The sequence below is a fragment of the Chamaea fasciata genome, unplaced genomic scaffold, assembly GCF_029207755.1.
Source record: "Chamaea fasciata isolate MVZ Bird 193981 ecotype frontalis unplaced genomic scaffold, bChaFas1.0.hap1 SCAF_14, whole genome shotgun sequence".
Taxonomy (NCBI): Eukaryota; Metazoa; Chordata; class Aves; order Passeriformes; family Sylviidae; genus Chamaea; species Chamaea fasciata.
In genome coordinates this window covers 9,348,753-9,372,146 of record NW_027094099.1, presented here as the reverse complement: position 1 = coordinate 9,372,146, position 23,394 = coordinate 9,348,753, and the positions used below count along the sequence as shown (strand labels likewise).

At 38.0% G+C, this 23,394-nt stretch overlaps 1 long non-coding RNA gene across 1 annotated transcript in view; it reads right to left on the bottom strand.

The window, feature by feature from the left end:
* Positions 1 to 3,616: 3,616 nt before the first annotated feature.
* Positions 3,617 to 23,394, bottom strand: part of LOC136297045 (uncharacterized) — a 34,246-nt gene continuing 14,468 nt past the window's right edge. The window contains exons 2-3 of the long non-coding RNA XR_010723068.1: positions 5,546 to 5,863; positions 3,617 to 5,061 (exon numbers count right to left, since the gene is read on the bottom strand). This is a non-coding gene — a long non-coding RNA (uncharacterized lncRNA). The remainder of the gene's footprint in view (positions 5,062 to 5,545; positions 5,864 to 23,394) is intronic.

Below are 23,394 nucleotides of genomic sequence, written 5' to 3'. Positions count from 1 at the left end.
GTAGACAATTGATTCCAAATACAGAATTGCAGTATTTTCATATTTATTTTCCAAAACCCCATTCTCTAGGTTTATTCCATGTTATGAACTTTCCTGACCATCGTGTTCTTCAAAGATACATCCATTTAACCTTTCCACAAGGCTTTTTTCCCCCCTGATTACAGGTAATTACATGCCTGTTATCTCTTTGAGCAGTTGAAACTGCTTTAATGTGCAAAACTTTGCCTTGGTCAATATCACATTTCACCTTCTAATATGCTGACCACTAGCTGAGCTTTAAGCCATGCAATCTCTTTCAGTCTTCGCGTTCCTAAATAAAAGCATAATCTGAAAATTAATTACTTTTTGCCTATTTTTTCCTGCAATACAAGAAACTTTGACCCACCTAGGAAAATACTATGCATGAGCATAAAAGCAGGCTAAAGAGCAAGGAATTGGAAAATAATTTGGTTGCTAAGCTTCTGAGGTCATATTTGACTTGAACAACATTGCACACTAATCAGAGGACCTAATTCTTTCCCCAAACAATTTAGTGTTCATTAGTATGCATATAGACAGAATCCTCCTTTTATATTTTGCTTCTCAAAACATCAGATGTGAGTCCAAATGAAGTCCAGATCCATGAAGTCTGTGTGGTTATTAACATCACAATTGCTTTGCAGACTTTTTTTTTTTTTTATTAAAAGGCAGTAATATAATTAGAGAAGTACTAATATAATCCTTGCCTGGTGTGGGAATATCCAGCAGTAGAATTTAGTCAGTAGCCTGATTTTGCCACATTGAGGTTTCTGAAGTGTCCCTACCCAGCAACTTAAGGTCATAGGAATAATGGGACCTGAACCGACACTGAAGCATAGGTGAACATTTCCACTTGCTTGGTCAGCAGCTGAACCATTTTTGTAGTTTCATAAATTCACTTGAAATGTCTGTTCAAAAACCTGCCCTGCAAGAAAGTTTTAATATTTGATGTTTTATTTTACGAAAACACCAGTCAATCATTTATTTTTTTATGTCATTCCCTGTGTTAGCAGTAACACATACTAAGGTCTTTCAGCAGGGAATCTCACCTAATAGAACAGCTTGGCATACCCTGTCTCATCCCAAGAAAAAACTTAAATGTTGTCTAGGACAAGACTGCATCATCATAACCTCAACATTTTGAAAGTAGCATATGTTATGGGAGATGACTCAATTACTTTCCTCTTCATTACAAGCACTTCTGCTGCAACAATTTTACCCCAAGAAGCCACCAGATTTTCTGTACTGAACCACATTCCCATTACTATTTTAGAGGCAAATGCAAAAGCTACAAGAAGCAAAGCTCCTGGATGATTCTATAATCAATTTTAAATGTATATTAAACCCCTCTATGTTGGTACTTCATACTTTTAGTAGTGTATATAGAGATGTAGTAAGCCAAATGGGATTGGAATACATCCTCAATTTTCCTGTGAGACTTCTGAAGAGTGAAGAAAAACCAGCTTTTGAAGATTGTGTTTTTAGTACTTCACTGTAGTAAGCACTGCACCTCAGAAATGTTATAGGGATTATAGTTTGGGAGCTTAGAAAATTACTCAGAAAACATTTTCCACTGAAAGCATTGTATCTGTGACGGGAGTCTTTGGAAACAGGCTGCTCATTTAAAGCATCAGGCGGATTGTCATGTTCCTGTGGGCTTTTCAGGATGGATTCAAGCTCACTGAATCATGACTCTCAATTACTGTGTTATCTTGCAATATCAGTTTATTATGCATGTTGTCTATGTGCCAATGGCCAACTTTCCAAAATAGCAATGCAGAACAAAGTTGAGATTAATCTAGGGTAGGACTGCAAAACTCCAAATGGACATAATCAAATTAAGCCATATCTTGCCCCACCGCTCATTTTCAGCTGTTCTGATAACTGTATCTGATAAATAAATAGACAGAAGAACTAATGCCATAGGGTCTTCATAGAAAAAAAAAAAAACAACACTGTTGTTTCCCCTACCACCACCCAGAGGATCAAATTTATGTTCCAAGCTTCAGCTGTGAGGTACCAAAAGCAGAGGTAGAAAACCTCCAGTGTTTTTGCAGATTATCTTGTGTTCCTATTTTCTTTAAAGTTTCCACTTTGAAAAAGAATCACCTGTTGGTTCATATGAGTGTACCAATCTGCCTGTTGTTCTTGATACTATTTTTAGCTTCCACTCAGTCTTTGGTCATTTTTACCTTTTCAGGTAGTGGAAAGTGTTGCACACACTGGTGGCAACTGTGATCTCAAATAGCCACAACGCCTTAGAGCGAGTCACAGTAATAAAGTATTGCTTTACTACTTCAGCTGTTCAGAGAGAAAAAAAGTACAATTTTGAAAGCATCTTCAGGCACAAACTCATGCAGAAACTCATTAGAACTTCTCTACTCATCATAAGAATTCTGATTAAGCTGGAAAACATAAAATGCTTCAGGCCAAACAAGCAAGTGTGTCATTGTATATAGATCTCTTATGTAATTCTTGTAAATCATCTTCCAGAAGATGGCTTTAAATGCTGAAGTGTAATTAGGATAATTACTGCTTTGCAAGTAGAAGGAAGTTGTATCCAAAAGGGACAAACGAGCCAGTTTGAAGAGATGGAGGAGGAATATGAAAGAAAACACATCATCCCAAATTCTGGTGTTGAAAAGATTCAGAATTAATTTCAGACTATTTAAAGAGTTTGCTTCATGTTGGAAATATTTCATTTTAGTGGCAATATTCCCTACAGGGCTAACAGATTCTTTCAAAATGTGCTTGGCTCCCTGAGAGTCCTGTTAGATCTTAAAAATGGAAGCATTCAGTCGAGCGATGAAATAGAGGAAAAAGTTGCAATTCAGTGTGACCCTCTAAGAACAGCATGGTTAAAGGAAATTACTGGAAATGGGAAATTATCACAAAATAGTTAATTTGCTTCTTTCATTAAAAAGATTGATTTATAGTAAGTACCAGATGATGTGAAGCCATAATACAGACACCCTGACATGATACACAGTGAGATTGCTGCACCCTTCCCAGAAAGTGCAAACTTCAGAAAGTTAAAAAACCCAAACACGACAAAAAAACCCCAAAACAACAAAACCCAAAAAACCAAGGACACCCCCCAATTCCCACCCCAAGCATTGTGCTAAAAAAGAAAATATGAAAATGAAAACACTTAGAAACCCAAAACTCACTCAGCAACTTGCCTCCTTCCTCAGGTTTGATCCTAACAGATGCATCAGCTGGAAGCAGGTCCCCTACAGCTTTATAAATTATTCTGTGAATTTGAAGATTAGTACAAAGTAATAAACAGGGGGAAGGAGCATAGGGACTGCACCCCAGGGGAAAAGAAGTATTTTTGAACTCAGCTAGCCTGGGGGTTTTGACAAAGCTCAGATATATTCTGCAGCCCAATTTATGTACCAGGATATCACAATCTTTCGAGATTCTTTAATAGCTGCATCAGTGCTAATTTTATGCTAATCTCTTACTGTGCACATCCATGATCATTAAGACTTCTGGAGATTGGATATTACACACAGTAGCTGATAATTTGTTAAATAGAGAGTTAATGGAAAATATCTGATAAATTTAAACATTAACTTTGTATTTGTTTCCCGTACAGCTGTACACAATAAGAAATTATCTGGCTGCATTAATGTACTCTGTTTTTGCATGATTGCTTTTGTTAACTAATACATCGCAATAAAAAAGCAGAGCTTTTTTTAGAGAATACACAGTTATTCAGATGAGGAGTCCTGTTTCTTTCCAGTTCTGTATGACAAGAAAAAAACTGCTATATAATCTGAGACAATAAAATACTTTTTTCTCTTTGATTTACCTGAACTTTACTAAATCGCCATTTAAGTCATTGAAGTACTCCAGATTAGTCCCACCTCCTGGAATCATTTTTAAATCTGTTGCCCATAACAAAGCTTTCATGTTGATAAAAGTGAAAAACCTGTTGTTTCTTGGCTTTGCCAATCAACTTTACTCTTATTGCCAAAGATAAATGACCCAAAGCAATCAAAACTGCATTAAATAAAATTATGGATGTGCATCATTTGTTCTTTAATTAAAGTAAATGCAGCCTTCAAAGATTACATACTCATGTGGCAGTTAGTTTTATAGAAGTAGCCTTTATGTTTCCACAACACCAATCTATGTCTGCCTTTCTTGGAAGTTAAAATACAGCTCTGCTTCCACAGCAAGATTTTTTTGTTTGTTTGTTTGTTTTGTTGTTTTTTTTTTTGTTCTAAGTTCAGTTCTGCTTAGAAATCAGTGCTTGGGAAGTAAATAAAATAATAACATTGAAAAATATTGTTTTGCGATTTCTGTAATTCCATTCACATGCTGGGGACCTGAGGGATTGCTTTGATTTAGTTTTATCCCTCATGGTTCAAGGCACAGGGCTCCCTTTTCACTGTTCACTGCTCAACCGATTCTGCCCCTGAACCAATTCCAACAGTATTTATCAACATTATTTAGCTGAAAATCTTCATGTAGATACACTGCAGTGAATGTCTCAGGACAAATATGAAGGCACGAACTAATACAAGTTTCCAACTGCAGGGAAGTTTGCCTGTATCACACATCACAGAGTTGGTGTGGAGAGTTGGGAGCCTGAAGCACACACAGCCCCCATGTGGATCCCAGCCTGAGCCCTGCCACACTCCCACCACAGAGCACATGGAGAGGACAGGATGTCACCGAGTGTCCCCTGCAGCTCCCAGGCAGCTCTGAAAGGGTTTTGTCACCTTGGGAGGGAGCTCCAGTTGTGCAGACTCCTCACTGGTCTCACCCCACCCCTTGCAGGCTCACTTGTGTTGGTGAGAGCAGCTTTGATCAATTAAGTGCCACAAGCCTCCAGGGTCCTCCATCCCCTCCTGTTCCCACAGAGATCTGCAGCATGACAAGCAGCATTGTGTAGACTAGGGCCTTGGAGCACTCAGAAAAAGAAAGGTTTCTATCAATGTATTTGAGATGTTTGCTGATGACTTGTGAACCTTGATTATATGACTACAGTGTCTCCCATTTCTTACTGTTTACTAGATTTCTCATTAGTACCTAGGGGAAAAAAGAGAAAACAGGTTTTAGTATTTTCAATTCTCTCCCCTTTTCTCATAGTTCATCCTCTTTATAATTTACTATGTTCATATGTGTTAATAGAAAAAGGAAGGTGCTAAAAAAACACTGTAAGGATAATTGTCTGTTCCAGGTTTATAGGTTGTACATCATGACAGTTTGTGTAGGTATTTACTCATCTTTTAAACAAAAGAGACTATTTCCTCTCAAAAGTCTTGCATTTTGATAGTATAATACTGCAGCAATAGATTATTCTGTTCCAAAAGAACAGAATCATTAAAATATTGCATACAACTGTGGATTTCATTATTTTGCTGTAAACTACGGAGACACATAAATGGTTTTATACTTAAAATTTTTCTTTCAGATTATTTTCTATTCACTGTCTCAACTTCCAATTAATTACATTTAAGTATTACACGGCTATGCAGCTGCTGGGCTTTCTGTGTTATAAAAGCAGCCCTACCTGGTTTCATGGAAATGCTCTGATATAACCAGGTAACAACAGTGCACCGAGTTAATTTCATCCTTTAAAACTTTAAAACTCCAGAGGTCAGAAGTGACTGGCGTGCTTGCAAGGACAGTGCTTTTCTACACAGTTTTAAATAAATGTGTCAGTTTTTCTGAACACTGCAGTCCTAGGCCCATAACATTTTTTGTTGGGTCCTTGTTGCTCAGTTGAACACTGCCAGCTGATAAATGGGTGAGGAGAAAGAGCCCAGTTGTGACCATTCTTGAGTAGGTCACTTGAACTAAAGCTCACTTCTTTCCCTGCATAAGGGACCTACATGGAGAGAAAAAAAAAAAAAGAAAATCTTGATTCCTTTGAAAAAAAAAGCAACCCAAACAAACATTTTTCTTTAATCTCCCTTAGATCAGGCAATTTCCACATGATGGTTTCTTCACTGCCTGGATTTCTAGATGGATTTCTGCTGGGCATTCTCTAAGCTCTCTCACTTTTAATAGGTCATCCATAATTTTTACTATGACGGCTGCATACATATAGAGGCATTATGGTACTAAGGTATACTACAGCTCTATCTTCAAATGTTTGGGTAGAATTTAGTACTTCATTCTCCCAGCTGCTCAGTGGCACACTCAGGTTTTTTTCTGCCTCCCTTTCATGATATCTGCTCCTTCCTCACAGGTAGCCTTTTTGAATTATGGGCTATTTGAAGTGTTCACTCAGTCCTAAAATCCCTTTCTTGTTTCAGTTAGTCTTCAGAATTACATCCTTCAGGAGCTGGAGGTGATCATTCAGTGAGCCTGCCTTTATATTTGCCCCTTGCGTTTTAAGCATCTAGAACAAAATAGCCAAGTGTACAGAAAATCAAGACACAAAGTTTTGAACTTGTCTCATGATAAATCTCTCCCAGGGTGGGGGATGCTCACACATAGCTGGAAAACATTTACCCTTAAAAACGCAAGAATCCAAAACAACTAGTGCATGTTAGGTTATATTTTAATGAATAGAGAAATAAAAGTCTTAGATAAAGATAACAAGATCTGCACAATTATTCTTTAAAGCTTTTTTTAAGATCCAAGGATATTTTCTTGATAATATATACACAAATGGGAACGCTTACTCAAATAAACAGTTATTTATAGGAAAAAATATTTAAAGGTTCAGGCCATAATGAATAGAACATCACAGAATCAACACAGCTTTATTTAAATGTTGTAGCAATGCAAGCCTCTGCTAGCTTCAATTTTATCTATTTTCATCTTGCAGGCAGCTTTTCAATTTGCTCAAGTATCATGTTTTAGAATTTCTTATACATAAGCAACAAACTGTTGTTTTTAAGCACACACCAAATCAACTTTCACAAAAATCTCCTCAAGTCACCACTAGTACTTAAGTCTCAAGTGTTTGGTGTGTTTTCCTTCTTTTTGTAAACAAATTGAAGACAAATTGTATTTCAATTTGAAGATTAATAGATTTCCCTTGAAAAATTCAACATAACAACAGAGTTATTATGAGTAAAGCAATTTACAGCAATAACAGAAACTTTTCAAAAGAGAACCCAATAATAATAATAAAATTAACAGCATGCCCTTAGTGCATTTGGGAAATGACTCAGGAACAAGCGAGTGAAAGTCAGTAACTCCACACATCATTTTTATGATCACAAAGAATTAGCTTAGTTCCAGCTGAACAATGACCTCTCCACTTGAAGCACTTTTCCAGAAGTTTCACTTTTTAACATCAAAGAAGGAACAAGGTTGCATTTAAAGAAAGCAATTCAGATTAAATAGTCTTAACAATTCAGATCAAATAGTCAGCTAGAAAGAAAAAAGAAGTCAAGTGCTAGAATAACATTTATTGAGGATGGAAAATACTTCAACATTCAAAATTCAATAAGGAATCCAAAACTCCATTAAAAAAGACGGTTTTACATAGGTAGCAATATTGAAAAGTACCCACCAAGCACAAGTATCAGGTAATTCCTCTTAAGCCTACTACCTTTTTTTCTCTGAAAACATTGTATTTGTAAGGTCTATATATTTTTGTTTTATTTTTCCAATGTTACCATGAAGAATGGCAGGTCAGCATATGAACCTCTTTATTTAGTTAATACTATACCAACTGGAGAGGGTAGCATAATATTTTGAATACTATATATAAAAAAGTCCTTTGCCAATCACTGCAAATGAACAACAGCTGTTTAAAGCTTAATTTCTTCATTAAAATAATGGGTGGAAATGACTAATCAGTCCTAAAAAAACAGCTCAGGAAACAAAAACTGCCCTGGTTGTACGAATATCTGTGCTTTCAGATATTAGAGTGACTAATGTGGTCATTACTCTAGAACACCAATACCTGGAACTGATAGCACGACAATATTTTGTTTAATGCATTACATTAGGACAAATAGACAACAATCTGAAGGAGAAAAACAAAGTATAATCCAAACAAATTCATAATGTGCCAAGAAAGCAGGGGATGGTGTTCAGGCATGGCAAAGGAGGAGAGGCAGCAGGAATGTGTGAATGCTGCTCAGACAGACCCTGCTGGAGAGGCTCCTGCACACTTCCAGTGCTGCTGCCTCCCAGACAGGTTAGAAACCAGCACAACAAAGTTTAACCAAACTGTGGGGCCACACTCAGCAGCAGAGCAAAACTACTGCCAGCAAAGGGAGCTCAACAGAACTAAGGAAATGCTGAAACAAATGAAACGAATCATTTCCCCCCACCCAACAAAATCAAAAAGCAGAGTGACAAGCTCCCTGCGCAAAACCCATAGTTTACAGTCTTGCCAACTGACTTGAAATGGGACAAAGATGGAAAAAGTGAAATTTCATGAGACTCCTTTGATGGTGAATAAAAAAATTCTGAGATAACACAGTAAAAAAAAAAAAAGCCAAAAAGATTAATATTTTTGACCTGTCAATACAGCCATTCATATTTAAAAATCCCTGTAGAGTGACATTTCAAAAAACTATTATTTAGATTTCTATTGTTTTAGTTTTCAAGGCTCAAGAGCAATAATTCAGTCAGCACAGTTCCCTTCTCATTAACACTCCTCAGTACAGCATAGTCCCCCTGCCACAGGATAAAAGAGAAACTGTGCCACCTCTTAATTACCCCAGCTAACCCAGACAGCAGAGCTCGTTCACTAAACCTACACTGAATTAGGTCACAAACTGGACTCCAGGACACTTCCCCCTACAACTCATGATAGATGCATATGATCAAAAGTTTCCAAAGACATTAAATGTAATCACTGTTTTTGGGTCTAATCTGCTTAAAATAAAAACTGGAAAACTGCCAAAGGCTATTTGAAAGGAAGGAAAAAAAAAAAAAAAGAAAAACCCAACCAAGCTCAGCTTATTTCATTTTTACCTTACTGCACAGCTGCCAAGTGAATTTAATAAGTCTTTGTTTTATGAAGAATCCTAAAACCAGTCCAAACCCAATTTTATATAGCCAAAAGGTACTAAATAAATATACTTTCACTATAATACACAACTACTTTTTTTGGTCCCATAGAAGTAGCTCCAATTTTACATTTATTTTTTTTTGGTGTGTGTTAACATGTAACTTGTCCCCAAACTGGAAGGACTTTGACAAAATATCCATGACTTTCTGAATATCCAAAATGTTTCCCAGTTGCCCCTCCTTCATACTTATCTGTGTAACTACTGCCAGCTTATGCACAATGCTGACTTCTCTTCTGCACCAAATATTCCCTTTCCTATTTTTCTTCAGGTCTATTTCTGTGAACTTCTGGTTTTCTCCAGGCTCTGCTCCTAACCACAGCTCTCTCTTAACTCCCTACAGAAGAAATGCCTGGTTTGCCAACCTACAGGCATAGTTCATCCACAACATTTGCTTTCTCTACTATTATGTCCTGCTGTGGGCATTCCTGGCAGGAAAAAACTGACCAACTTGACATCTTTTACTATAAATGTTTTTTACCCTTCAGCTCTGACATCTTCCTAGTTAAAATACTCTTATTCTCTGCCCTGGCAGAATTGTATGCTTGTAATCCTAGACTTCTTTATGCTACTTCTGTCTTTTTGTTTTGAACAATTTTCTCTTTTTTTATAACATTTTTTCCTTTTTTTCCCTGTGTTTCTAATGATTTCTTCAGACAATATATGCCTAGAAGCTGACTTTCCTCATGTCATTCTTTGTTGCCTTTCATCTCTTCAGCATCAACAAAATACAAGTTTTTCATCACTCTTCTTATTTTATCCCCCGTTTGCTCCAGTAACTCTTCCCCCTGAGTGTCACTGCCATCCCCATGCCATGTTCCCCACCACGTCACATCTGTCCTGCTCTTTTGCCTTTTAACACATGCAGCTCTTCCTGAAAGTATAACCTAATTCCTAGCAAAAAGCTTAGCAACAGTCAATATTCCAGCTCCTCTTTCACCCTCAGATCCAGCTTAAAACCACTGATCAGACTCTTCTCAGTGTCTTGCCCTCCCTCAGCCCTGTTTTCTCCTGATTCTCTGTCTCTCTAATTCTCTTCAGGATGCCCTTCACAAGAACTTTATGGTTCAGCCTTTGAACCTCTTTCTTCTTCTGTACCTTGTCTCTGAGTAGTTACATCTGCACTTGGGGCTGAGGTTACCACACCAGACCCAAGGGATCACAAAGGTCTAGATCCTTTCATCTAACAAGAGGGAAAACCTATTCTCCTTACCCCAGATGACAAAATCTAACCAATACTATCAGCTGAAAACTTTCTAAACCAAGTCTCATCCAAGGTAAATGCAACATCTACCAAATGCTGTTTCTCATTCACTACTTAAAAATTGGGGCTTGCACTTCCATGTTACATCATTTCTCTTCCTGATGGGTTTATGCCCTTTCTAAGCTTATTCAATAATAACTCTGCAGCAAAAATATTTTTGCTTTCTTTTTCCCTTGCTCATGCTACTCTATTCTTTGCATTCGGTACCCACATTTTCTTTCATGGTCACATCCAACTCCCAAATTCCACGTGAATGCACCCTTTGGAGGAACAGGTACTGTTTGCAGAAGTTAGAGGCATTTCTGTGAGCTATCTGAGGCAATATCAGCTAGTTTATTAATTTCAGCATGCATTTGTAATTCTGATTAATGTTAACAGGAGCTGAACATGCATACAACCCCACAATCTGTTCAACTGTCATTTACCGTGGGGCAAGTCTCTTTCTCCGTGCAAAATGTAACTGAGGTTGCATTATGGTATCCAAAAGGCATGTCCCAGACTTAGCTCAGAGTACTAGGGGAAGTCCTTTAAATTAGCATTCTCTTCCATTGCACTATGAGTTAGTGTAATTCTTTAACAGTTCAACACCAAAGGAAAAAAAAAAGTATCAGTAAGAGCAATAATGCAAGTAATGAAAATTTCATGTTTAGAGGCATCCAGAGCTAAACGCATTTTACCTTTCATAAATCTAATACAAAGACAGTCAAAACAAAACAAAACGCCTTGGGGCTCCATCTTAAAAATGCAAATCAGGTAGTTTGGCAACATCACTCTTGTATTGTAATAAAGTTCAGTCATGGCATACCTACTCAACAGCTTAAATGAAAGTTTATTTTATTTATTAGTAAATAACAGGGCAAAATAGTAAGAATTATACAGACAACTGCACTTCTTACTTATAAATAAAATCATTCTAATAATACCTGTTTACCTGTGGTAGTTATAAAGTACCTCTCATTTAGGTCTTGCCTCAGACAGCAATTAAGTGGTCAGCGTGTGACTAAGCCAGTCCTAATTAAAGTCAATGGGAGCTCTTCCACATATTAATGTCTGTTGGTTGAGGCCCAAAAGTAATCACATAGAGCATAGCACGTCACTAAACACACCTTTGAAGGATTATCAGAAATGCATTGCAAGCCTCCCATTCCAGAACCATGTGCTGAAATCAGGTGCCCAAAAGGCTGCCTGAGCCTTTTGATAAATTGTGAAATGATTGTGCACAAATCCTGATAACCCTGCTCTCCCTGAAGGTGATGCTGAGGCTCCCACAGGGGCTAACGCCTGTCTCCCAGACACCACACTTACAGTACACACAGCACTGAGAAATACACTGCATCATCTATTACTGCACATTAAAGACACAATGTTTCCAACAGCAATCTCAACATCTCTATAAACACCCTGCCTACCACATCAGCCAGTCACTCACATAAGCAGTTTTTAGGATCTAACTTTTCTCAAAATGTCAGTTACAGCTGCTCTCAACTTTCCCCCATAGGTCAAATCAATGAAGAGGCAGTATCTCACCTGGATACCAACAAAACGGAAAGAACAAACTAGATTTGAAGTCGAAATTTTGGTTTTCTTAGAGAAATGCATTTCCCACACAAACTTGATCACTTCCATGTCTTCTCTGCTGTGGCTGATTTTTTCCATCTTTGCCTCTAGGATAATCTGTTTCAACTTCCAGTCACTTCTAGTTACTGTAAGAGTTCTCGGCTGCTACAAATTTGTTTCTCAATTGCTCAATAAGGCCAAGAGAACATTAAATGGTTTATAATTCCACTTAGGTCTTCCTAGATTTTAGGATTTTCACATTCTCATAGCTTTTTTTGATTTACGAGAGGTACTGCTACTACCATCATCACTTACAAGAGTTTACTGCCACTACCATCTACTCATCTAAGAAGAGTTTTAAGTCAGGGAAGACCACTACCTATTTAAATCTGACCTTCATTTAATTCGATTACGAGTCTAATAACCAAAGTATCTGCTTTCCAATTACACTATATTGAGTCTCATATCGAGCAACACAATGGTTCCTCTGCTGTGATCTACAAGGCCATGAAAAAGTGATTCTTAGGTAGTGTAAAAAGCCTAGGACTTTCTTTTCAATTATAGCATCTTTTCAGCATTTTCAATTATTTCTCAAGCACATGCTTCCAAACCAGCATCACCACAACCTACAAAAATCACTGCATTTACCAACATATCATTTTAATTGTTAATCAGACGTTCTATATAGAAACAAGAAACCCACCACAATAACCAAAAAGCCCCCATCTTTCAGATGTGAACGCTTTTGGCTCCTTTTCACTGAATTAAGGTACCCTTACCATATATTTTTTTTTCTGCCTACAAAAAATTTAGACATCTTAAACTATTTTCTAATAAACTTTTGATTAAATGTGCTGGCTTGGCTTATCAAATTTTCACTGCAAGTATTTTCCCCACTCCTCAAATAGATCTATGATTCCTTACTGCACCACCTAACTTTTTATACCATTCATTGTTGAAAAACAAAACATGGATAAACAGACAATAAGTGCTTGTTGGTTTAGGGTATGGAACTCCCATTTAAAAATTATGACATACTAAAAACTGGTGACAGTTGAGGGGGGTTGTTTGTGTTGTTTTGGGTTTGTTGGAGTATTTTTTTGGTGATGTTTCACTTTTGTTAAAAAAACCTAACACAACACATAAATGTAGCCACTCAGCCAAGCACTGTAAAGGCTCAACTGAGGGAACAGCAGAACTTTACACTGGGAAACGGGATCTTCAGATGTGAATTCTCCCAGAAAAAAAAAAATTACACAAAACTGTGCCAAGTGTTACACCTCACTGAGGTGACTGGGGAAGCTCAGTGCTTTGACTGTAGCTCTGAAACTAGGGCTGGTTCACACTGGAAGGGGCTTGCTCAGAGCTCTGTGGACAGCAGAACCTCCTGACTGTCACACGAGCCCCCTGCACACCCAGTCAGACAGAGGAGCCCACTGGGCCTCAGTGCTCTTGTCAGTCTTATGTTTGTAAGTGACAGCCAAATAATTAAGAAGAGTTAACCTCTCTCTGAGGGTTACTGGGCACTCTTCATGAGTCTGTCCCCTAGGGCAAGCTAAAAACATCTGTAGCTTGCAGAAAGTTACCAGGCTATTAATTCGGTTAAAAATAGCACTAAAACCAGAGAGAAATTCCATTTAGTGTGGACACCATGCATCTGCTACTGAATCTCTCTTTCAATGACTTCACAGAGCCCAGGTTTCTGCAGGTAGTTCACAGGGCTGGTACATGGGTCCTCCTAAGCTCTACTTCTTTAGTGTCCTATAAGGAAGTTTAATAACATTTTTAAGGCACAGAAGACATATGCACCATCTCCCCTTCTAACATAGGCATAGTCAGGGTAAAATTTTTGACCCAGAGTATTGCCCTAGTCACTTCCTCATTCTAGCACACAAGTCCTCGGGCCATTTCCCCACTCCAAACCCAGCTCATGGCACTTGCTAAAATGGGCACATACAGAGGCTGAAAGGCACCACATAATGCAACATTATGCAGACAGTTTGAAAAAAAAATATCATCTTTGTCTGTTGGTTCTGAATCAATGCTATCCGTGTGACATTTTGGACAAGATTGTAGAGGGAACTTTAGTTTAATGACTAATTAGCAAACTTCTGCAGGAATAACACGGCAATGTACTAGACAAAGTGTCACATCATAGCCATGCCAGGCATCTCCTGACACTTCCATTGCACTCACTGTCTCTTTTTGGGTTGGCAGAGCAGGGAGGTTGCTTATGCTACAAAAACTCATTATGTTTCAAAACAACAAACAAAATATGAGAGTCATAAATATTTACAGCATAAAACATAAAACATGAAAGGCACAGTCAGTGGGATAATCAATCCCTTTAGACTCAGAAGTAATATCTACTCCATCTTTGTATCTGTCTCTTAGTAACATAAGCTTGACCTGGTCAAGCTTATGTTACTAAGCTCATTGTTCCTTTCTCCAAGTGACCTTCCAGACAGGCTTTCCACCACAGTTTAATGGTTTGGCTTCAGAATGAGAACATCACAGTTATCATACGGAATATTCTCTTATATCATATTCTCTTCTGCTGTAAAAGCAGTGGGTAAGTTATATTAACAGCTTTAGCATCCATAGAAAAATAAAGACACACATCATGCAGATAATGTGATAGACACAGATCATGTTCTCTTTGCAGCTGAAGCTGGAGTCAAAGTACTTCACTTTTTTAACAAAATTTGTTTGTATATATGTGGTTATATACCTGACTAATTGTATTCTGTTTATTGCAAGTAAACAATGAAACTGGCCTTTGGAAGAGGCTGAGTATTCCACCAGTTAGCATATCTCTTTGATCAGACAAGAAATTAGCACTGTCACCATTACAAACATCATGCTTTGCCGGGCAAAAATTGCTGGGACAGGACTTAAGGACCTGCAGCACTTAAAGTACTGCTTCCCCACAGCCACTTGGAAAAGCAGCAGTTAATCCCATTCTTGGGCGTTTTTCTGATGGTTCAGACACAGTGTAACAGTGAATTTTACTGATTTTAATTGTAATTTTTTAAAAATAACTTAGGTACTAACCATTTCCACCACTAAGTACCAAAAGACTAGTAGTTTGAGAAAACTGGCGACAGGATAACACTATCAACTCCCTTCCCCAAATAAGTAATTCACATGCACAGCTCTCAAGCACCAGGGACTCACCCTCTGTGGTTGCAGTGGTTAGCATGTGCTTTGTTAGGTGTGATGTTTGTTTATTTAGTACACGTTGCCACAGCCGGAGGAAGGACTGTTTAAAAATAATGTCAATAGACAAAGGATCTTACTTAAGAGTCACCTACCTAACCTCACTGTTCTTCCTGAGGCAAAAGCAAATATAAATTCATTCAGGGCCATTCTATTATATATGCAGGGAAGCATTTATCAAACTCAGAATGAGGAAGAGTTGCTCCCCACACAAGGTCTGAAGGATCATGTCTAATAACTAAAGTTTAATTTCAAGATTTCAGAAATTCTCATTTAAAATTACCTGAAGCAAAGTCTAAACAGGGGATGATAAGAGAAGTAATGGGTGTACCAATTTGGGTTGTGTGTTCTTTTTCTGATAGGAAGCACAATACATCTTGTATTAAAGATCAGGACAACAAGTGAGAGCCAGCCCAGTAACAAAGCAGTACAACAGCCAGCAGAGACAGAGTTAGCATTAACTCTGAATTTCCTGATTGCTGTCAGCCATTTTCACAGCATGTCTTTTTGATGTATTCTCTAATTTCCTGGAATTTAAAAAGGAATCCCTTTAAAGGCAGAGGTTGAGAAGTTATTAGTTCAAGAGACTGAAATAACCACTCTCTTTCAATTTCTCTTTTTTTCTTGCCTTCCTTCATTTTACAGGTTTCAGTATAGAAGAATTCTTCATGCATATCTTTAAAAAGTGTGTCTCGTCCCATTATCACCTTATCTTCCCTTCCTCAATTGTAACCTTTTTATTCTTTTCCTTATGTCTTCTTTGCTCTCTATACCTCATTTCTCCTGTTAAAATAGTCCTTGTTCTCTATTTTCTGTCCCCTTCATCATACCAAATGGATTCGTGTCTACCAAATATTCAGGCAAGTTCTTCTATCAAATATTTCAGTATCACTGTGGCAGAGGATCTCAAGAGAAGGATTCCCATTCATTTGTAAAATTGCTGTGACCATCAATAAGACCTGTACTAGACTTTTGCCCTTTCTTACACTGAGAGAGAATAGCTGGGAAAGAGAACAGCAATACAAACCCCAATCATGCTGAGTCATTTAGTGATATTCATATATTCTTGGTTCAGTTAAAGCAGGTCAGGGATGGACAGTGAAGGGTTAGGGAACAGTTACAGGACCTGTTATATAACCCTACTCTTTCTTTGAAAATCCAGCCTGAACAGTTCATCAGTTCTTTTGGTTTTTTAAGCAAGATCCATCCTTTCTGGTCTACTGACTAATGACAGAACTTCTGTACAAAGATTTTCAAAGAATAAAAAAAATGTTGCAAATCGACATATCACAGGAGCACCACTCAAGTAAATATTTCTCTATTTGAGTGACTCCTCCAACGTTATACAGGGACATTTAAAAGCAGGTGAGACTAACTGGATCCACAGTAGGACAAAAGCTACAAGGTTTCAGTAGTCTATTTCTCTTTCCCTGTCACACATTATAAATCAGCAAGGCGGTATGTTTACCATAATTTGTAAATTATTAACTTTAATTTGCTAAATGTTGAGCACGATGCAACTGAAACATGATCAGTAAGGGAAGTACTGTAAGCAAAGCATCCGCCACAAGAATCCATGCTTTTTTTTTTTTTCCTGATGAGGAAAATACAGTGTTGCCAATCTGCATGACTTTTTATAGGCAACCGCATATGCACTGTGATATCCTGCATATAACACATCTTCCTTTGCTACACCAAAGAGTTGCTATTAAAGAGTTGCATATTTTCATTTTGATTGCCTGGAATAAGAATGGAAATGTGTAAGGAATTAATGGGTTTATTCAGTCACAGGCATATGTTCGGACCTTTTCAAAGCCTTGTTCTGCTTGTGCAGTCATGCTTTCAAATTACCTTTCATTATAAATATAGCTCCTATTAGTAGCTCTGCTTAGCAAAATACCTCTTTTAATTTGCACCTAATTTGAGAAATTGACAAATGTTTTGACGATATTAACCAGTTCATTTTGTCTCTTGAATGTAGGAATTTGCTTCCACAAGGGCAGACCGAAGATCACGCCTGTGATGACTGACAGTGGGAGCACGAGGACAATTACAGATAAGGGACATGCAAAAGATAAAGCTACCTCATGATAAAAGGCAAAAAAATCTCCATTCTAATAATTTAAGATCTGAGCAGTTGTATTTTAACTCTAATTTTAATTAATAAACCAATGTACAAGTTACATGATTCCATCAGACTACACTCAATGCAATGCACTGACATAGCCAAAGGCAAATAATAAAGAGGGAAAAGGCCCTCTAAAAACACAAGAAAACATACCAAAGGACTCTAACAATTGTTAGAACACTAAGACTGGGTCACCATCAGCTTCAAATTCAGTACTTCATTCGGGTAGGGGCTTTTTTCTCTAGAAACTATGTCTTCTCCCTTTCTAGCACCCTAGAGCTTCCATGTGAAAAATGACCCAGTTGAAGTCAGTTTTGTCATTCTCCTTATAGGTAAACTCTCAACTCAGATTTTTGAATTCTTTGCTATTTCTCTAGCATCCAATTATTTAGCAAATACAATCAAAGTGATTTATGACACATGAAGCCTTTTTTCAATGAAGACAAAGTTTCCTGAAATTCATATTTGGTGAACACTTCCTTAGAATAGGACACACGTAATGATAGTTTTCTGACAATAACTGAATGTTTCCGAGTTATCCTGAGAACACGAAGGAGGCACAAACATTGAGATTAGCCAGTGCCTCTTTTTTCTTTTCAAGTGGATGGGCAAATTCTCTAAAATGGCAGCACTGTGCTTCTGGCATCCTCATTTCTTCCCCACTTCCCTGGGTTTTCTGTGCCTTCACAAGGTTGCGTTAGATACAGGCAATCTTTTCTGAGACAAAGAGCTGATTTCTCACAGTCACAGAGATATAATTAGGTTTACCAGGGATAGATTCTGCTACCTTATTCCACATACACGAGAAGTCAGTAAGTAGATGAGACCTCAAAATGATTTATCACCTGAAAGGGAGCTGATGGTGGAGCATTGCTGTACGTGAGGCTGGAAAGAAAGAAGCAATGTGTACATGGAGCTCTTCCAGTATGAGCAGTTTTTCACTTGTCAAAAATCAATTTCATGTGCCGCCCTGCTTTCTGCTCATCTGGCTTTGTTAGCTGCTTTCAGAGTTAACACCAAGCCTCAAAACCACAGCTCACAATGGATGTGTCTGTGGGACTGTATCTGCCTGTGTCAATAACAACTTTGATCCACCATCTTCACACATTACCTTAAGGTTTATGGTATCATTCCTTCCTAAAGGATGACCTGAAGTGTGCAAGAGTCTGGATGCCATGCAGTGCTCTGCACAGATAACCACTGACCTTAAAATACACCTGTATGCACCTCTCTGTGTTCAGCTCCCTTCCCCTGGGAACCTGCTTCCTTATTTTTACTGAATGTAATCTCTAAGCAGCAGTTAGAACTGCACACTTGCTTCCAGCAACAGAGCAAGTGTTGAAAGGCACTTATTGATTGCATGCAAAGTGTATGACTACAATTTCCATATTTTAGTCTAGGATCTAAATTCTTTTTATTAATTCTTTGGCAGGCCAACAAGTGCTATGGAACTATGAGAAAAATTCAACACCCGCACATGCACAAATTATTACCTTTCTAGCCAGTCCATGGTGTTACCCATTGACCATTGAATCTCCCCCCTCACTTAGCAGTGTATGTGTTACAGAGGCCCTGTGGAGCACATAAGCAATTTCTGCAGTGAGTCAAATAGTTATGAGAAAGGCCAGTTCTGTGCATTAAGTTAGAATAATAAAATATTTATTCCCCTACTTCAAATATGGCTTTTTTCCCCCCTTAATATCCATTCCTGCCACATGGAGGAAGTATGAGTTTCTTCTGTGCTTACAATATGACCCCACCCCTTTTCTCCATGAGATGTATACTATGTGTAATGCATGTGCAAAATAAAACGCAATTCGCACAGATTTGCTCACCACACATAAGATTCATACACAAAGGCTCTAAGAGCTTTGTCTTCTACTTCAATAAATATTGCAATGACAAACTCAGAAGAAGGCCTCTAGCATATGGATTCACAATTATGATTCAGATTTTTCATGTTTGTATACACATTTACATGCATAATAAAATGAAACTGTTGAATAGCAGTATGTCTGTCAAAAAATGAAAATATAACAGTTAATAATAACCTTATATTTACAGCAGGAATAATGCATAGTCTCTTGCATCTTAAAATCACTTATAGACAGGGCAGAATCATGTCATTATTTCACATACGCTCATATCTCTTGAGAAGCGTGCCAAGTTATTCATTCTACAGTTATACGTCAGAATACTACAGGATGGATTGTGTAGGATGCCTGTATCTATATTTATAAAGATCATCAGGAGTTTCTTTCTCCTCTTACATTTCCTCCTTTAAATGTTTTCAAAACCTCTCACCACTCAAGCACTTAGTGATGCATAAGCTCCTCCTATGTTCCTTCAGCACCTGCAGGATCATCAGGTGTGTGGGAAATGAATTAGAGCTTGCTGAAGAACAGCAAAGAGCTGGCACTGCAAGCTGCAGCTAATTACACTCAAATTTCAGCCCTTGGTTTTTTCTCCCTGAGAGAAATACCTGGTTCAGAAAGAACAATTTTAATAGCCTTCAAACAGTTTAAAGGGTTAATTTGACATGCATCAACATATATGCTACATGGGCCTCTTTATTTTGGTAATTATTTTGAATTCAATTTACACACAACCGTTACAAAAAAGCATTTAGTGAAATATGGGGTAAAAGGTTCCTACAAAACTGATTTGACTGCTTAGCCTTCCAATGGGTTTCTGCAGACCAAGATGTGGCAGGCTTTAATCAGGTCTCTGGTAGAGTCTATAACTAAACTCTGCCACTTATCTTGTTTCTCTCATCCTGAAAGACAAAGCATTTTAAGTTTTATAAGCATTAATTCTACTACTTGTGCAGCTCAGAGAGGATTTGAAAACTTCAAATTAAACTTCACTGAAGAAGCAGGACCAACTGAATTTTCTTGTTCTGGAAAGAGTAAAGGAAAAACAAAACAAAACTCGAAAAACCCACCAGTGAATTGAGTAAGGGAGTGAAAACATGTGGTTCTTACCCTAACTCGTTTTCTGGTTTACTTTTCAGACCCTCAGTAAACGTGCCACGAGGTCTTTCCCTTCCTAAGTATCCCAGTGTGATTACCAAGACACAAAGAGATGACGGCAGAGTGACATTATGAATTGCCCTTTCTCTGAAGAAGACATGGTAAATTGTAAAACAAACTTGTATAGCAAATTAATAAGCTCAAGCGCAAGGCAGGGCACTTCAGAGGGAACAATGTGGACTGCTCTTTGGCTGCAGCTGGACAAAACAAGCCAGCTTTAACAACTGCCTGTTATCAGGGGGTTTACTCAGCCCTCTCCTGGCAAGACCTCTGCATTAAGCCAGTTCAGAGATATAGCAAGGAAAAAGAAAATATTTTGCAAATGCCAGTTTTCCACACTTAAAAGTCATTGATGTAGCTCACAATGGTTTCATGAGCAGGAGGAAGCAGAGAATCCAGGCCAGGAAAATTCCTCAACAGCTCCTAGGCAGCACACCAGCTGGAACTGCCAAACTGCACTGGGGTGGACTTGGAATTGCCAGGGACACCCCCAGGGTCCAGCAGCCAGGAATCAAGAATTAACTCCCTCCTTCTGCACTGGAGGTGTTTTTGGGTCCTGGCTGAAGTCAGGAGGAAGACAGAGCAAGGAAGATGTGAAAGGCAGCAGAGGTTGCTGCAGATGGTTTTTAACACGTTTTAAAGGAGGTTCAGTGCCATTTGCTAGAACTATCCTCTGCACAGTCCTGCTTACACATGAGCTTCAATCTGAACTGCAAACACACAGGGAAAAAGTATTAGCACACAGAGAAGCAGAATAAACATTGGAAATACAATAATGCAATCACATGAGGCAACAGCAGAAAACATTGAGGAGGTCCAGGGATGGGCAATGAAATGATTAGAGGCAAGGAAGAAGGCTTTAAAGGCCGGGAACAATGACTTTCCATAGGGGATGAACATACAAGGCCTGGTATACTAAAGCTATGGACTAAGAATTAGGTAATTAAATAAATGAATAGTAAGATAGTGTTGTCTCTTTAGCTGAACATCATAAATTTACAGGTGATATATAAATAGGTAAACTTCAGTTTCCTTTGCTAGAAAGGATAAGGAATAAATTTCATTCTATTTTGGATGAGATATTGCAAATTTTTAGACACTTCTGTTTGCTATTAGATTTAACATGGAAATCCCTATCTATCCTTCTTCACCCTTATGATTGTCACAGTACTGCAGGCTGCTTTGCTTTTATTTTTTTAACACATTTATTAAATGCTGCAGCACTACAGCACAAAAGCAGGAAGAGAAATGACTGTGGCTTCACAGGATCACATGAAGCTTGTAAGAGACACTATCAAGCCAGTTCCACAAGGGGATCCCCTTCCCCAGCCTCCTTTGCCACCACAAAATACAGAGATAAGAGAAAAATAAGATTTTTAGCATTAAAATCCCAAATTTCAGAAAAAAACCCCCCACTATATAAGGTAAACCAAAATCTTTTTATGTATTTCTTATTCATGTGCAAATAGCCAATGAAAAGAAATATTCCAAATGGCTCTAGGAAACAGATCACATCCCACAATAAAGACAACAAAAATTTCAGAAGAGGACGATCTCAAGTCCATATCTGGGCAAGACATTACTTCACAAGACAACAAAATGAATACATTCTTGCCTGCTTCTTAATTGTGCAATCTCATATAACAACAGCCTTTTCCATGCTGATTTTGCAGTCCTTGCTTCCAGCCTGTGAAAGTGCTCTACAACACTGTACTCCAGTTGATCACTATAGAGAGCAACCAAAACATGGTGGGATGTGAATGAATTTGTTTGTTTTCCTTCTCAAAATAAAATCAAGTTAACTTCTGTACAAAAACAGTCATAACTAATGGTTACAATGGTTTCCCCCATCTGTACACATTCCAGGGCAAGATTAGCTTTTATCCAGTGAAGATGAAAAACACTGAACCTGTGTAGATTCCCTTTAAGACAAAGTATAATTATAAAGTCATTAAAGTCAAGGGAAAGGAGTAACTCACTAATATTTCTTTAGAGGTAACATCTTGTATGCCCTGAAAAAATACGCTTTCTCACTAAAATTTTAATAAGCCCTTGGGTTTTCTCAGAAACATTTAAGAATAGCTGGTAAGAAAATAATTAGAAATGAACAGATGTTAAAATCTATGAATATATACACTTCCATATTTTAAAATAAAAACATCTTGTACTAACTGTGATTGTATATAAGACCAATAACAACAAAAAAACCCCAAGAAACAAGTCTGCTCCTATTTTTGTTTGCTCCTCCTGTACTTTGCAATAATGCACTGTTAGGTAGATGTTCCGTACTGGAGAGTGTCAAGCGCTATTAAAAAGAAAAAATTGACTTGCACTGCATTATGGTTTTCATCACTCAAGCTGTTTTTAAAGCACAAATTATTTCTGGCTTTGCTTTGAATAAATTATGGATAGCACATATTGGAAAAGTTACTTGGACCGCTGAGCGCAGTTGTGTGTGTGCTTTGCAGCTTTGATAGTTCTGGTAGCTGGCACCATGGCACATTGGTCTGGATACGAACGAGGCAAACATTCATGTGGAAACAGAATACAGCAGCAGGGAGGCCAAACCTTGGTCAAAATCCCCTATAATCTGAAGAGCAACTCCTTGAGGATTTCATTTATTTATTTAAATTTCCATTTCATAACAGCAATGCGATGCCCCCAGAAACGAACTGATGAAAGATGATTGTACCACTGAGGTAGTTACACTACCACACTCTTCAGCTCATTCCCAGCTACACCTCTGACACCAGGAGTATATTTAAAAGGGATTAGTGCCTGTTGTGCCTTATTGTTTAACTACGCATTGACTACGGAGAACGTTAACACATAATATAACACCAAAATCCTCAACACTGCTTTTTGATGACAGAGCTCGATGGGTAACTACTGCTTCCAGAACATGTCATTTAGAACTTATTGAATTTGTTTAAGTATCTACATTACCCAGCTACCAAACACCTCAAAATGAGAGATGCTGCATTAACTCCTGAAATAACAGCGCATCCAGGGCATGGTCTGTGAGGGGGTGGGCATGTAGCCCTGATTCCGTGTCTCAGATGTTTTAGTTTTCTGAAATTTTTTCCCCAGGGAATTTTCTGTAAACAGAAGAGATGTTTTTGTAACTGTACTAAGTTATTCATTCCTCTTCCTAGGAGGGACTTCTTCTTGATGTCC